Source organism: Nelumbo lutea, chromosome 4 (genome assembly GCF_056320005.1).
Source record: "Nelumbo lutea isolate HS-2025 chromosome 4, American lotus-T2T, whole genome shotgun sequence".
In the NCBI taxonomy this organism is placed as follows: Eukaryota; Viridiplantae; Streptophyta; class Magnoliopsida; order Proteales; family Nelumbonaceae; genus Nelumbo; species Nelumbo lutea.
Genome location: NC_142687.1, coordinates 3,616,101 through 3,629,911, shown reverse-complemented (window position 1 = coordinate 3,629,911; position 13,811 = coordinate 3,616,101).

Here is a 13,811-nt window from a genome sequence, read left to right as displayed (position 1 = left end):
GTAATAATGTCGCCATTGAATAAGGGAATTATTTGCTTTGCTTCAAGGTGGGAGAATGTGAAGCTGCTGTTTGGATCAGACTCTTAAACCTGCCCGGCCGTAATAATGCAGGAGGGTAGATCAAAATCCACCAGTTCTATACATAAAATATAAAATTAATCAGCCCAAAACAAACCTAGTTACATGAATATAGCCATGAAATGATTTGAATATTTCTGAGAGTTGGTAAAAGAAACAAATTCTATTAAAATACAGAACCCAGAAAAATAGAAAAGAGTCCATATGGGTACAGACTACAGACGCTAACAAATAAGAATAAAAGGAGAACAGCGAAGCAGCTGAATGTAATTGATGGTGTCACCCATAAAATAACTATTTTCAATCAAGCGCCCTAATGGCGCCTGCCTAAGACAATAAACTAAAAGGATTATGGAGTATGGACTGTTGTTAAGTGATTGACCTGGTTTTGTTTCTTTTTTCTGGAGGGGCCAAAAATAATTGCCGACCAAAGTTTCTTGTGAGAGAGGTTTAGAATCATTGTTAGGCTGTTGGAGTTGTTCACGTCACCCTTTTATTCATATTTCGCTTTCCGGTTCAAAGAGAGAGACAAAAGAATCAAAAGTGAGAGATCTAATTTGATTGCTGACTTGGATTGGCGCTGGCCGTTGGGTTCCCTTTTGTCAATCTCATGGGTCGGCCGTCGCGGTAGACCAACAGTATAATTGGACCTTTGTAGCTTCACCCTGATCAGGTCAATCCCTTGAAGAAAGAAACCCAGCTATATATGTCTGAAGAAAAAAAACGTGAGGGATATCTTTGTCCAGTTGATGTTTGCGGGCAATTTTGGAATTATAAAAATAATACCTAGCAAACAGGGAATTCATGTTGATTGTTGACCAATATTCTAAACTTAATTACTTGTTAATCCTTTGGTTTCATTTAGAATAATAACAGTAATTTTGACTTCTGAGGGTTGTTTAATAATTAAGGATATCTTCCTTAATTTATACGCAGATGAGCTGATACATTTAACAACTAATGCCCTTATGTAAACCTATCTACTTGATGGGATAAAGCTTTCAGGGACAAGTGTAACGGGTTCTCAAGCAAGCTCATGGCACAAAAATATTAATACATCAATAGAGAGATGAACGGAGAGAGTTTGATTGATGGACTGAAGAATTGCGTTGTTGATTCTTTTTCTTCTTCTGCTTCTTCTTTTTTGGCTGGAACTGGAACTGGAACTGGAACTGGAAGTTAGTGGATTCCCTTGTCAAGTGGAAGAGAATCGTTCATACGTCAATTATTATTTTCTGGAATTTCTGGGAACCATGACTTTTCTGTTTTGGCTGGAAGTTGATTCTGGAATTTCTTGGCCGGAGAAAGACACCAAACAGAGTTGGTGGGCAAATGGGAAACAGAAGGACGACTTTGGAATTACCTGCTTTGGACGCCGTCCACACCGGTTCATTTGTTGACGAGAAGACAGTGATTGAAAGTAAACGATTGATTGATTATGTGGTCAATGCAAATTCTGGGCTTGTTAACCGTTGCCCGTCAAGTGTCAAGGTTGGCTGGCACTCCACCTGGCAATCTGTTGGGGGAAGGAGATTGACGAGCTATTCCATTAATTTTCAATTTTTGTAGCTCGATCGGAGTGGCCTTTAACCATATCTGTGCGATAATAACGTGGCTTATACAACAATAGCAAAACAAATTTGTACATAGGAATGTATGGTGGATCAATTACACGCCTGAAAGTTGTTCCCTTTTTATCTATTAAAATAAAAAACAGAAAGCAGCAGCTAAAGCTGAACCAAGTTTAAGCAAGCAATTAAACATTCCCAATCCAAAACTCCGTCAACTTGTGCGACTTACGGAAGGTGGCTTGAACGCAACTTGTGGAATTGTTGACAGGGTAACACAAGTTTCACCGTCGTACACGGTACATTATTTAAGTACATGGCAAAATTGTCAAAGATGGAGTGGGCATCGCATCAAGCTTCTTCAACTCAGGTTCTCGGCATCTGGTTATTTGATGCCAAACAAGTCTCCATGACACATCTTGAGAACCTGTTAGCTGGCCCATCCCATTCCCGCTCTTTGTCGAGCTTTTGTTGAACGTGATTTTAGACCCACGAGGCCTTTGGGCTCAGGCCCAAAATAATCATGCTATGAATTTTATTACGTTTTTGGCTACACCCTAAACCATCATATCAAGCTTTATCTTGTGTTACTAAATAGAATAAAATAAATTTTATTACGTTTTTCTGTGACATACAACTTAAACAAAAAGTACATTTATATTTAACCATTTTAACTATTCCAAGTAATAATATTCAAAAATAGTATTTTATAAATTAATAGAACAAATAATCTATCAAAATTCATATTTATATAAAAAGATGATTTTTAATATCAATAAAATTATACATATAAAATATTAATAATAAAATAATTATTTAAATATTTAAATTGCACATGATATGTATTTTAATTTTTTTATAAAGTATTAAGTAATATTTTAATTTACATTAATAAGTAATAACAATATATTTATTATTTATAAAAAAACAAAAATATTGTTTACAAAATATTAAATAATATAATATAAAATGAATCTATCAAATTCACCAATCTACATTTATTTCAAAAAATGGTTTTTTTTTATTTCAAATTATTTATAGAAATAATAATATTAACAATGGAATAATTATCTTAGTAATTAAAAATTATGAATTTGTATAGGATATGCATCTTAAAAATTTTAACAAATTTGATATACTTTAAGTTAATATTATATTTTTGTGAATTATTAATTGGTATTTTAATTTGCATATGAGAATTTAATATTTAGTTGATTTTTTTTAATGTTAAAAAATTAAAATAGTAAAATAAAAAATAAGTGATATAATAATTAAAATATAATATTCACATGTGTTTAGTGTCTTAGACTCTTGATTGATGCATTATAAATAAAATTATATGATATCTAGCCATTCTGATATATTAATTGTAATATAAATTTTCATATACACCATTAAAATATACATTTTTTATGTATTTATATATTATTTGTGACTATTTTGGTCTTAAATTTAGTAAAATTAATGTATTTATGAAGTTTGTATGTATTTCCCTAACACATCCATCTGTTTTCATATTTTTCATCTGTATCCATGCATTTTTAAAACGTATACGAATCTGAATTCTCCAATATAATACCTGATACCGATTGGATATAAAGATCTAAAGCCATTTGATATAAATAAATTAATTATGTTGTTGAGTAAAAGAAAAATCTTGCCCAATTTACAGGCCTGACTCACCTTCAATATACCGATTTATCGAGCTTGAACCTGAACATATTATGTTAACAAAGAGGTAAAGCCCAATCCAAAGACAGCCTGGCTCGGACCGTGAACAGGCCTAATCACCACTCCTTTACTTTCAGTATAACTGTATGAAACGAGTGTTAATTATTCCCTCTGACCCTGAGAAATTGCCTCGTATAGAAATTAAAATTGCTGAACACATCCACATTTAAAGAATTTTGTCTCTATTGATGACTTGTATAGTTTGTGTAGAAGTAAGATTTGGATGCCATAAAACCGAAAGGCTGCAATGAAACCCTCGAATAGATACAATCTAACACGATTCACCAAGAAAAAATCGATTTCTCGGATCCCAATGAATTCAGAGGAGCTCCCTAGTCCCCACAAGGGATGTACAGTGGGGCGCTTGTGGGGGGTGCCCCGTGGGGAGCCCACAGAGCTCTTTCCCAATCATAATCCCAGCGAACTTCATTCGACATTTCGACCCAAATTTAGATGCACATCAGCACCAATTAGCAAGAAACTTTTCACAATTGAACAAGCGCTAGCAATCAAGTCCCAAAACACTAAAAGCTTAATTTCATTCGTACTAAAGAATGGCATCACTGTTGTAAAGCCCTTCTTTCATTTCAGTTCTAGTGGGTAAAAGAGTACAACCGTCCCTTAATAGACTCAGTTAATCTTACCTGTATTTGTTTGGGGAAAAACAATTTCCACAAGAAACTTGGAATCGCCAAAGCCCACACTTCAGGCTCATCTGGTGTTGTCACTCATTTCTGCTAAGGTTGCAAGGTGCAATCTTTCTCGGATATTTCAGCAGTTGAAGCTTCTGAAGGAGGTGGTTGAGCACAAGCTTTCAAGACAGCCTCATTGGCTTATTCTGCAGAGAAATATGTTAAGATGGTAACCCTTTGAATGGTGATCGAAACCATAGCAGAGTTCTTCAAAGCAAAAAAATAAAAATAAAAATCTCCAGTCCACACATCTAGTTCACAACTTCTGAATACAAACACTGTGCTTGCAAGTATGTCTGAACCTTGAATTTCTACATGAATATGAATTTCATAACATCCTCCTTAAATGCATGCAGTAAGAACTGGATTGACAGAGCATTTAAACTGATTCGATGAGGCCTTGGTATAAAGGGGTCTAGTTGCCCCTCGAGGGAATGAACTGAAGAATACCATAATAAACTTTTCTTTTATCAATAACATCAAATTTTATTAATCTGAGAAGATTGCTGATTCCATAATAAACATTCAATACTCTTAAATCCAGAAAGCAGAACCAAAAGGAATAAAAATTGACACCAAGATCAGAAAATAAGATTGCTGATACACTAGAAACAAAAGGAATACAAATTGACACCAAGATCAGGAAATAAGATTGCTGATGCACTAGCAACAAAGGAAAATCTATTACAGGGGAACCAGGCACTCGGGTTAATTTATAACATTTTTTGGGTATAGTTTTCATGTGATGTCAGCCTCGCGGGTCAAAGTAATAAGAAATAATTTAATTATTCATAATTTAACAATGGATATCATACAACATTAAACATAATGGAATGGAAAAGCAGTATTTAAGCAGCTGACGTTGGGATAAGTCTTAGATGATGATGATGATGATGATGATGATGATGATTGATGTTAGTCAATTCGAGGTGGTGTACGAACTGTGGAAAGCAACCAAGTAGTCCTTGCTGGCAGGGTGGGGATGAGCTACAAGGACGAGGCCATGCTTCAAGACTTGCGATCAAGAAAGGAGAAGTTAGAGGCTCGAGGAGTTATCATCGGATAGATACTCCGACACTCAAGTCAGTAGAAAGTGATTGATGATCGGGCCGAGCTACAGGGATGCTGGTCCGAGCAGAATAGCAATATGGGTGTCAGAAGTTGGATCCCTTACCTTGAGCATTGAGTACCTTTTTATAGTCAAAGATCCGTGTTCTGGTCGGGTTGGGCTTCGGGGGTTGTCGGGATGAGGTTAGCCATCGAGGTATTCGGGATAGAGTCCTATTCCCCCGTGGAGTCGTCTTTCTTACTCCTCTTTATCCGTAGTTGGCTCATTCGTGTGACGTGTAGCTGACGTGGCTGAAAGGATAAGATGGGGGCCACAATAATAGCATAGCTCAGCCAAGCTATGTTGACGTGGCTGAGGTATGCCAACATGGCCGAGCTATACCGACGTAGCCATGCAATGACTGGGCGGCCACGTGTCTCTCAGAACCAGCTCAGCCATAACCCGAACAATGATGAAATGGCTAAGTGATGTAGTAAGATCGTGGAAATACAAAGAATATTGCAAAGCTTGTAATGGAGCTCAGGTCAGCCAAGGCTATATACCTTAGTTCGGTGCTCGGTACGTGATTGTACAAACACATTATACATACTTCAATAGTAAGTTAATAACTGTTACTGATAAGTGATAAAAGAAGAAAAAGGAATCCTATATGCAGACACAACAATATTTGTTTACCTAAGAGAAGGCCTCGTTTAAAATATGCCAAGCAATAGAGAAAAGAAAGAGAAGAAATAGGGGAACAAATACTGTCACAAGAGAGTAATAAGAAGAAAGGGAAACAGAAAAGTTCCATATGTAAAATATACAAGTAATAAGAAGAAAGATCAGACCAATTGGAGTGGGGTGGGGAGTAGGGAAAAAAAACCAAGAACAAAAATCCTTGCCTCCTTGGCATCATACAAGCTTCACAATCTTCAAACTATTTCATTCCATTTTTGGCACCATAAAAGTTTTATTACAGCTTCAAAAAATAAAAATAAAAGTTTTCTTACAAAGACTATATTTATACACTCAAACTTAGGGCTTGAATCTCCCTTCACAGACTCCAATTTAGAGTAAAAATTAACCAAAAACTTCTAATTTAACCAAGACAAATGTAAAAACCATATATAGAAGCTCTAATATGGATTCTATCTCATAAAACAACTCTAAGACCCCACTTCTACTCTTAACAAAAAATAACAAGATAGACCCCAGTAGAAAGACACAGCTCCTGTTTTCTGTTAGTCAAATGGCCATAACTCTCTCAAAAGAGGTCAAACTTACAAGATGTTAGTCACTGGATATGTGATTAAAAACCTACCTAGTGACACCTAAATTAAGTAAAAGTGACAAGTAATGAGCCCTGAAAAATAGGGTAAAAGATAAGTGATCTTATTCCAACTTCTCAAGTTTCTAAAAACTGTCCAATATGACTTTAAATTAATTAATTTGACTAAAAAAACTGTCCAACTTCTCAACAAACTAGAATTTAACTTAAAAATTTGAGCTTTACCAAATCTTGGAATACCCAAAAATTACAAAGTTTATTCGTCCATGTTCTTTTTCCTTATTTCACATCTACATCAGAAAACTACTCAAAACTGAGCTTTACAACTTGGAAGGAGACACAACAGTATGGTTACTTGGAAGCATGCTTTGACCTACTAGAAATGAAATCGTCATCATAGTTGTAAAGGTGTTTACATAATTCTAGGCAACTGTGGAGTGCATAGTCACTTAGTTGCTTTTTTTTGGGTGAATAACTTAGTTGCTTAGGTGGGCACCTAGGCATTGGAATTATTACAAGGAAAAAACTTTTTTTTTTTATCAGTAAGGAAAAGCTAAATTTTAGGTTAGTTAACTAATCTTACATGCAAATCAGCAATGCATATAAGAAATCATTTCTTACTACTTCAACCCATGTCTTTTTTTGTCTACCCCTAGCCCATCTAGCCCCTTCAACTTGCAAAAGATTACTTTTTACAGTGTTGTCATAATCTTCTATGCATGTGATTAAACCATCTTAGTCTACTTCATTTTATCACCAATTGGAGCCCCTCCTAGGTTTCTTCAAATGACTTCATTTCTGATCCTATCCTTTCTAGTTTTCCACTCATCCGTCTCGGCATACACATTTCTGTCACACTCACTTTTTGGACGTGTTTCTTAATTCCCCAGCATTCTACTCCATACATCATATCTGGCCTTCCAACTGTTATATAAAATTTTCCTTTGAATGCAAGTGGTACTCACCTATCACATAAATGATAAAACACCGAATACACCCCTCCTTTTCGCTGTTGCTCTAATTCTATGGGCAACATCCTCTTCAATCTTTCCCTTGTTTTTTTTTTTTTTTTTTTTTTGTTTTTTTTTTTTTATAACTTTCAATCTCTCCCTTCTTATGAATTATCAAACCAAGGTAATGGAAAAGGTCACATTGAGTTATCTCTTGGTCTCCAATCCTAAATGTACCCTGACTTGCACTCCTATTAATTTTCATCTCAAAACATAACAAATCATCTTATCTATAAGATAATAGCATTTTAAATCAATCAATAGCCCTAGAAAAAAGTGTCTTACATACAAAAAGCTTCTAAGTAGGGATATGAACATGGACAATGTAGTTGTGTCATTGTTCTTGTGCTAAGGAGACAACAAATCATATTTTTATACATTGTCCCTTTAAGAGAGAGGCGCTTGATCCCTCAATCCATCCATAGTTTCTTGCTGGATTGGTAGCAAAGGGTAGGTCGTGTGGGGTTTAATCCCTGTGGCAGTTCTTTGGTGCAAATGTTATGAAAGAAATGCCAAAATCTTTGAGAGCTCTTCTTCTTCTTCTTCAGGTCAAGAAGTCCAATGGAATATAAAAAGGAGGTTTTATTCCTGGCTAGACCTGTTCATGGGTTAGGTAGCCCGAGGGCCCGGCCCGGCTCCAAACAGGCTTGGACATATTATTAGGCCCATGGGCCCAGGCTTGGGCCAAATGATCTAAGCCCGATTTAATTTCAGCATGGGCTTGGGATTTTACATGAAAGCATGGCCCGACTATATATATATATATATTATTAAAATAATAATAATATTTTTATTTTCTAAATCTAACCCTAGTTTTCACTCGATACTCTCCCTCCCCCAACCTCTTTCATACTTTTTTCAGTTTTCATTCGATAGCTCCCTCCTCAGCCCTTCTACACAGCCGGTGAGCATCTACCAAGACTATCATCAATAGCGGCGACCGGCAACCCCATCCTCAACAACGGTGACTAGCGACCTGTCCTCAACACTCAACAACGGTGATCAGTGACCATATCCTCAACAACGGTGACCGATGACCCCATCCTCAACAATGGCGACCGACAACCTATCCTCAACACTCAACAGTGGTAGGAACGGCAACGAGGCAGGGCACCCCCTCCCCGTCCCCACCCCAGAGCCAAAATCCCTTACCCCGTCCCTGGTGGTTGGGTGGGTTCAGGGCGGGGCACCTCCTCCTTATCAGGGACAGAGAATCCCCAAATTTTCTCTATCCTAAGTCAACACCTAAAAACACATCATATTTGGGGTATTTTAGAAATTATATTATGGGAATTTAGGGGTATTTTAAACATTGGATTATGGAAATTTAGGAGTATTTAAAACATTAAATTATTAGATCCTGAAGGTTTTAGGAATTTGGGAAAATTTTAAAGATATTTTAGAAATTAATGTTAAACCTAATGGGTTTGGGCAGGTTCAGGGAATTATATGCAAAACCCGTCTCCATTTCAAGGCAAAAGTATTTTCCCCGTCCCCATTTAATATTGGGGAAAACCCGCCCAATTTAGGCAAGCGGGGCGGGGCCCCGGTTTTACGGGGGAAGTTGCCATCCCTAAACGCCGGTGGTGACCAGAGACCCCATCCTCAACAGTAGTGACTGGCAACCTATCATCAGCACTCAACAGCGGCAACCAACAACTAGGAAAGTGGATTCATCTCCCATCTCCCAACAGTGGTCGACGGCTTTTTACAGGTGTTCCGGGTTTTGAGCTTGGGCTCAAGCCTTGGGCTTTTTTGATGGTCAGGCTTGGTCCTGAAGATTTTATGTTGACAATAGGTGAAGCCCGACCCGATCCTGGCCCAACCCATAAACAGGCCTATTCCTGACTGACAATTCACAAAGACTCCAGATGCCATACAGAGATCTTTTGATAAGGATACATTGTTGTCTTGTTGGTTTTATCCATTTTGTTTTTGTGTGGTATATTTCAATGTACACGGGCTTGGTGTACATGGCTTATATTTGTATATATCTTTCTTTTCGTCATTGAAATCAATATGTTACTTTCTCAAAAAAAAAAAAAAAAATCAATGTTTCATACACAACAATATAACATAACAAGTATTTAATAGAGCAATTGCATGTCAGAAAATTATTAGAAAAACAGAAAAATGTTTATCCTTCTCTTCTTTACTTCTTTTTCTATTCTTGAAAATTTTGGACCTTTTCATGTTCTAATGGGAGAACCCTTAGGACAAGGCTTAGATGAAAAGGAGGACCATTAAGATGTATAAATTCAATATTAACAATATGAAGAACTAGTAAAAATGTATTAATACAATGTTAACGATATGAAGAAATAGTAACAAAATTACAATAAGTCATACACCTTGCGATTTTTGTCACCTAGATGAATGCCTTTTCATATAAGTCATGGCACTCGAGTTAGGTGCCCAACACCAAGGATGCCTTGTTGCCTAGGTGAACACCTAGGTGACGCCTTGACAAGTATGAATTCATCACGTTGTATAATTCTATTGCATTTAAGAGTACAAAGTAACTGTATAAATTGGAGCCATTTCCCGGTTGCTAACAATTGATAGCAACGAAATGAAGTTCAGGATTTCAAGAAATGAATTCAATTCCATTTTTCTATTTGTTAGACATTAAACCTATGATCCATTTGAGTGAAGAAATTGTGGGTTTAAATGCCAAGAAAAAGTAAAAATACTTTTATGGACATGGAAGTTACATGGTTAAGATTATGCTTGTAACAAATTTACATTCTTTGATATAGAACCATATAAAGCAATGTAAGGGTACTTGAAGCAAAACAAGTTGTTGAATTATAAACCTGTCATATGAATGCCAATGTGTATCTGATTCTGCATCTCCCAACCTGTAGTTTTCAAGAACATGGGTGTCCGTTATGTGGCTATCAAATGCATTTATAAATAACCAAGTGCCTCTTCTAGTAGAAAGAGGTTGTAAGATATGAATCCATGAGGTAGGGTAAATTCCAATTTAGGAGTTATAGAGTCACTCCAGGCGTTATAGTGAAGATTTAGAGGGATGCACAGCCTTAGATAGACTGATAGAATAGAATAAAAGATGCATGTAATACACCCATGTTAAGGAGGGATAAAACAGATGATGGTGGTGATAGCGGTTGCCAATTTGCCATGCATGTAAAAATAGCTGTGGACCTAGAGAAGCAAAAACCTATTGCTTCCACCAACAAGGCACGAGAGGAAAATGGATAAGTGAAATGAGCTTCCAGTTACACATCATCATAAAATGGTGATCATTAGTAATAGCATCTAGAAATTTGGCTACTTACCACCTTCCAACTCTTATGGAAAACAATTTCTAATTTAAAACCTAAATAAATTTATAAATCCAGAAAGCAGGAACTGAGACCAAATGACAATTAGTTGATTAATCAAGTTGGGTTGCAATGGATGATCAAAACGAAGAAAAGGTTTTATTACTAAACTATGAACTTAATATGAAGTAGGTAGCCAAAATGTGGAAGGAGTCTAAGACAGGACCAATTAACAACACCTAAGCCTTAACCCTTTTTCTAGAAGGAAAATGGATCAAGTCATCTGCTCTGTAACCAAAATCTACTCCATAACTTGACTATTGCCATATACGCGAGCACACAAAGAGAAAACTAGACCAATGCAAACCCAATGCAAATATATATATTGGTGTTGGCTTTTCTGGTGCTAGTAAGCTTGATTCTCTTCCAAACCAGACCTCCCGAATCATGCCTCTTCACTATCTCTAGCACCCTCGTCCCGTAGAACGCTCCTCCTGCCATCTCGGTCTCTCGTTCTCTCCGTTTTTCTACTATCAACAACTGCACTGTATTTTGCTTATCCTTATTTTTCTTCGCGGTTTTAACAGTTAAGGGTAGGTGCCAACTCGCAATTAATGCCGAACGGGTATGAGTGTTATAAGTGAAAGTGTTTATAAATGTAAATTGTTGTAGGTCTACGATTCAAATCAGAATTGCGAGGGTGAGTGCAGTCTAAAAATCTCTTTTATCTTTATGCCTTAAAGCCACTGGCCACACGCAATACGCCTCGTTGAATCTTAGACCGTCCTACTTCATCTCCTTTCAAAGGATGGAATGATCCTTTCCACGCTGAATGTAAAAACCACGTCACCCACATGTAATAAATGTGTTAGAAGGAGCGATTTTTTTTTTTCCCAATGTGTTTTACTCAGATGATGTTTAGTGTCATGTAGTTTTTGGAAGAGAACGGTGCCAGCTCAGCATTGGAGATGCGTTTAACAAAAAAAAAAAAAAACCTAAAAAGTTATTTGATTGAACTGATAAATGGCTCTCTCGAAAATCATATGAATCGATTATTAAAAAAACACTAATTTTGACGTTTTTCATTTTCTTACTGTTTGACTTATATGGTGCCTAATGGCATCTAGTGGTGTCTAATGGTGTTGAGGTGTAAAAAAATAGTACAAAACGTTTAAAATGGATTTTGTCTTATCTTATAAACGCCCTCTTTCAAGACAAAATCATATAAACGCCCTCCTTTCGTCACTTACCTAGACGAGAAACATATAATTTACAAAATTATCCATCAGGGCGTCATTTTGCATGTGTTAAAATGAAGCAAAAAATTGTCCGTCCAAAGAACATCGACCAAAGGTCTGGGACAGGCTCTCCAGCCAATATCCAAGCTAAAGCTAGGGTATGTGAAGTACAATATAAGAAACGATGGAAGTGCAAATAGAATTGTGACGAGTATGTACAAGGTCAAGATAGCTGTAGTACTGGCGAGCATATAAGACCAGTGGGAATTTAGCTATCAAGGAAACAATAGACTTGTATACCGAGAAGCACGTAGCCTTTCCATGTTGAGGTAGCTGGCCATTGAACTAACACGATTGTCGTCCAACACTGACCGTTATGGTTAATTAACCTGGCTTCCCGAGGGCTGCATTGTTGTTTGAAGACCAAATTGGTTGATGATCTCCACATAAAGGGGAATGAGACTTCACCCTTTATCACCGTTAATGCCTTCAACCATCCAAAGGAGGAATAAGTAGATAGTAGATGGCACCATGGGCAAGAAATGAAGAGAGGAAGCTGGACTGGTGGAGTGGGAATTTTTAAACCAGCCCATTGGAGCCCCATAACATAGTTGTTGCAAAGGGTATGGCCACACCATAAAACATAGGGCACATAAGCATATTGGGCATTCCAATCCTTCTTCCCTGCTAACGTTTAAATAAACCTCATCATCTGAATAGTCTGAAACAGATCAACTTGCCTTTTCACTATCATTTTTTCAGTCTAATAGTCCCAGCTGTGGCATTTTGATGCAAAACCCCACATGGCATGGTGATGACACAAGGAGTCAATAACTTGTGGCGTATCAGAAGATTTTATAAAGGAACAAGAAGGGTCGATAAGGGAAGGAAAGAGCACAAAAGCCATCCATCTCCGTCGCTCACTTTCTATCTTTGTTGAAAACTCTCGAGCAAACGAGAAACTGCTCACTTTGAAACCACGTTCGCTCTAAAGAACTAGAAAATCGCTTTTGGTTGCTTCAACGGACCTTTCTAAGCGACCTTCTATAATATCTCTCCTCCCTTTTCGTCCCCTCCTATCAGTGCTTGCTCCCTCCAAACACTCCCACAATATAACCAGAGAGCATCGTTGGCTTGTCTCTTTCATTGTCTACTTTGCAGTAGGCAGACCTATTGGCTCGAGTAAACCCGGTAGAAATTTCCGCTTCCTTTTTTTGTATTTTCCTCTCCCATGTGTGATGTACATAGGTGGATATGGGAATTTCATCAAAACTTGGTTATTTCAGTAACTTTATATGTAAAGGATATAATGGGTATATAGATAAAGTGATGCACCAGTTTTTTCATATTTATATGACTATAAAAATTATTCTTATTTATCATGCATATTTTTGTTTAATAAGATGAATATATGATTTTAGAAATGTGCCAAAATGTTTTCTACAACCTTTTTTTTTTTGTATTTTTATACTTTTTGTTGTTTTCATTTAATGTTTGTTGTTATTTTAGAGCACATAAAGTTGACAAATTTGACTCAAAAAGTTTAATTGTTGACTCTCCACCAAACAGGAAAACAAATCCATCTTTTGGATTGGTTTTAAATTTGTACTTTATTTTTATTATCAATAAAAAAATCATTCTTTGTCACGCTTATTTTTCTTTAACGTGTTAACTAATATAGAATTCAATGAAAAGAATGAGAATTGATAGAGAATGACCAAATTCAAATTACATTTTTTGGTCTTACAATTAGAGAAGTGTCAAACCTAGAACCTAGAATTTGGAATATTTTAGTCAAACAAAAGTTTCATACTATCATTCACACTTTTAATAGAAGTATATATATAGATATAGATAGAGAGTGACCA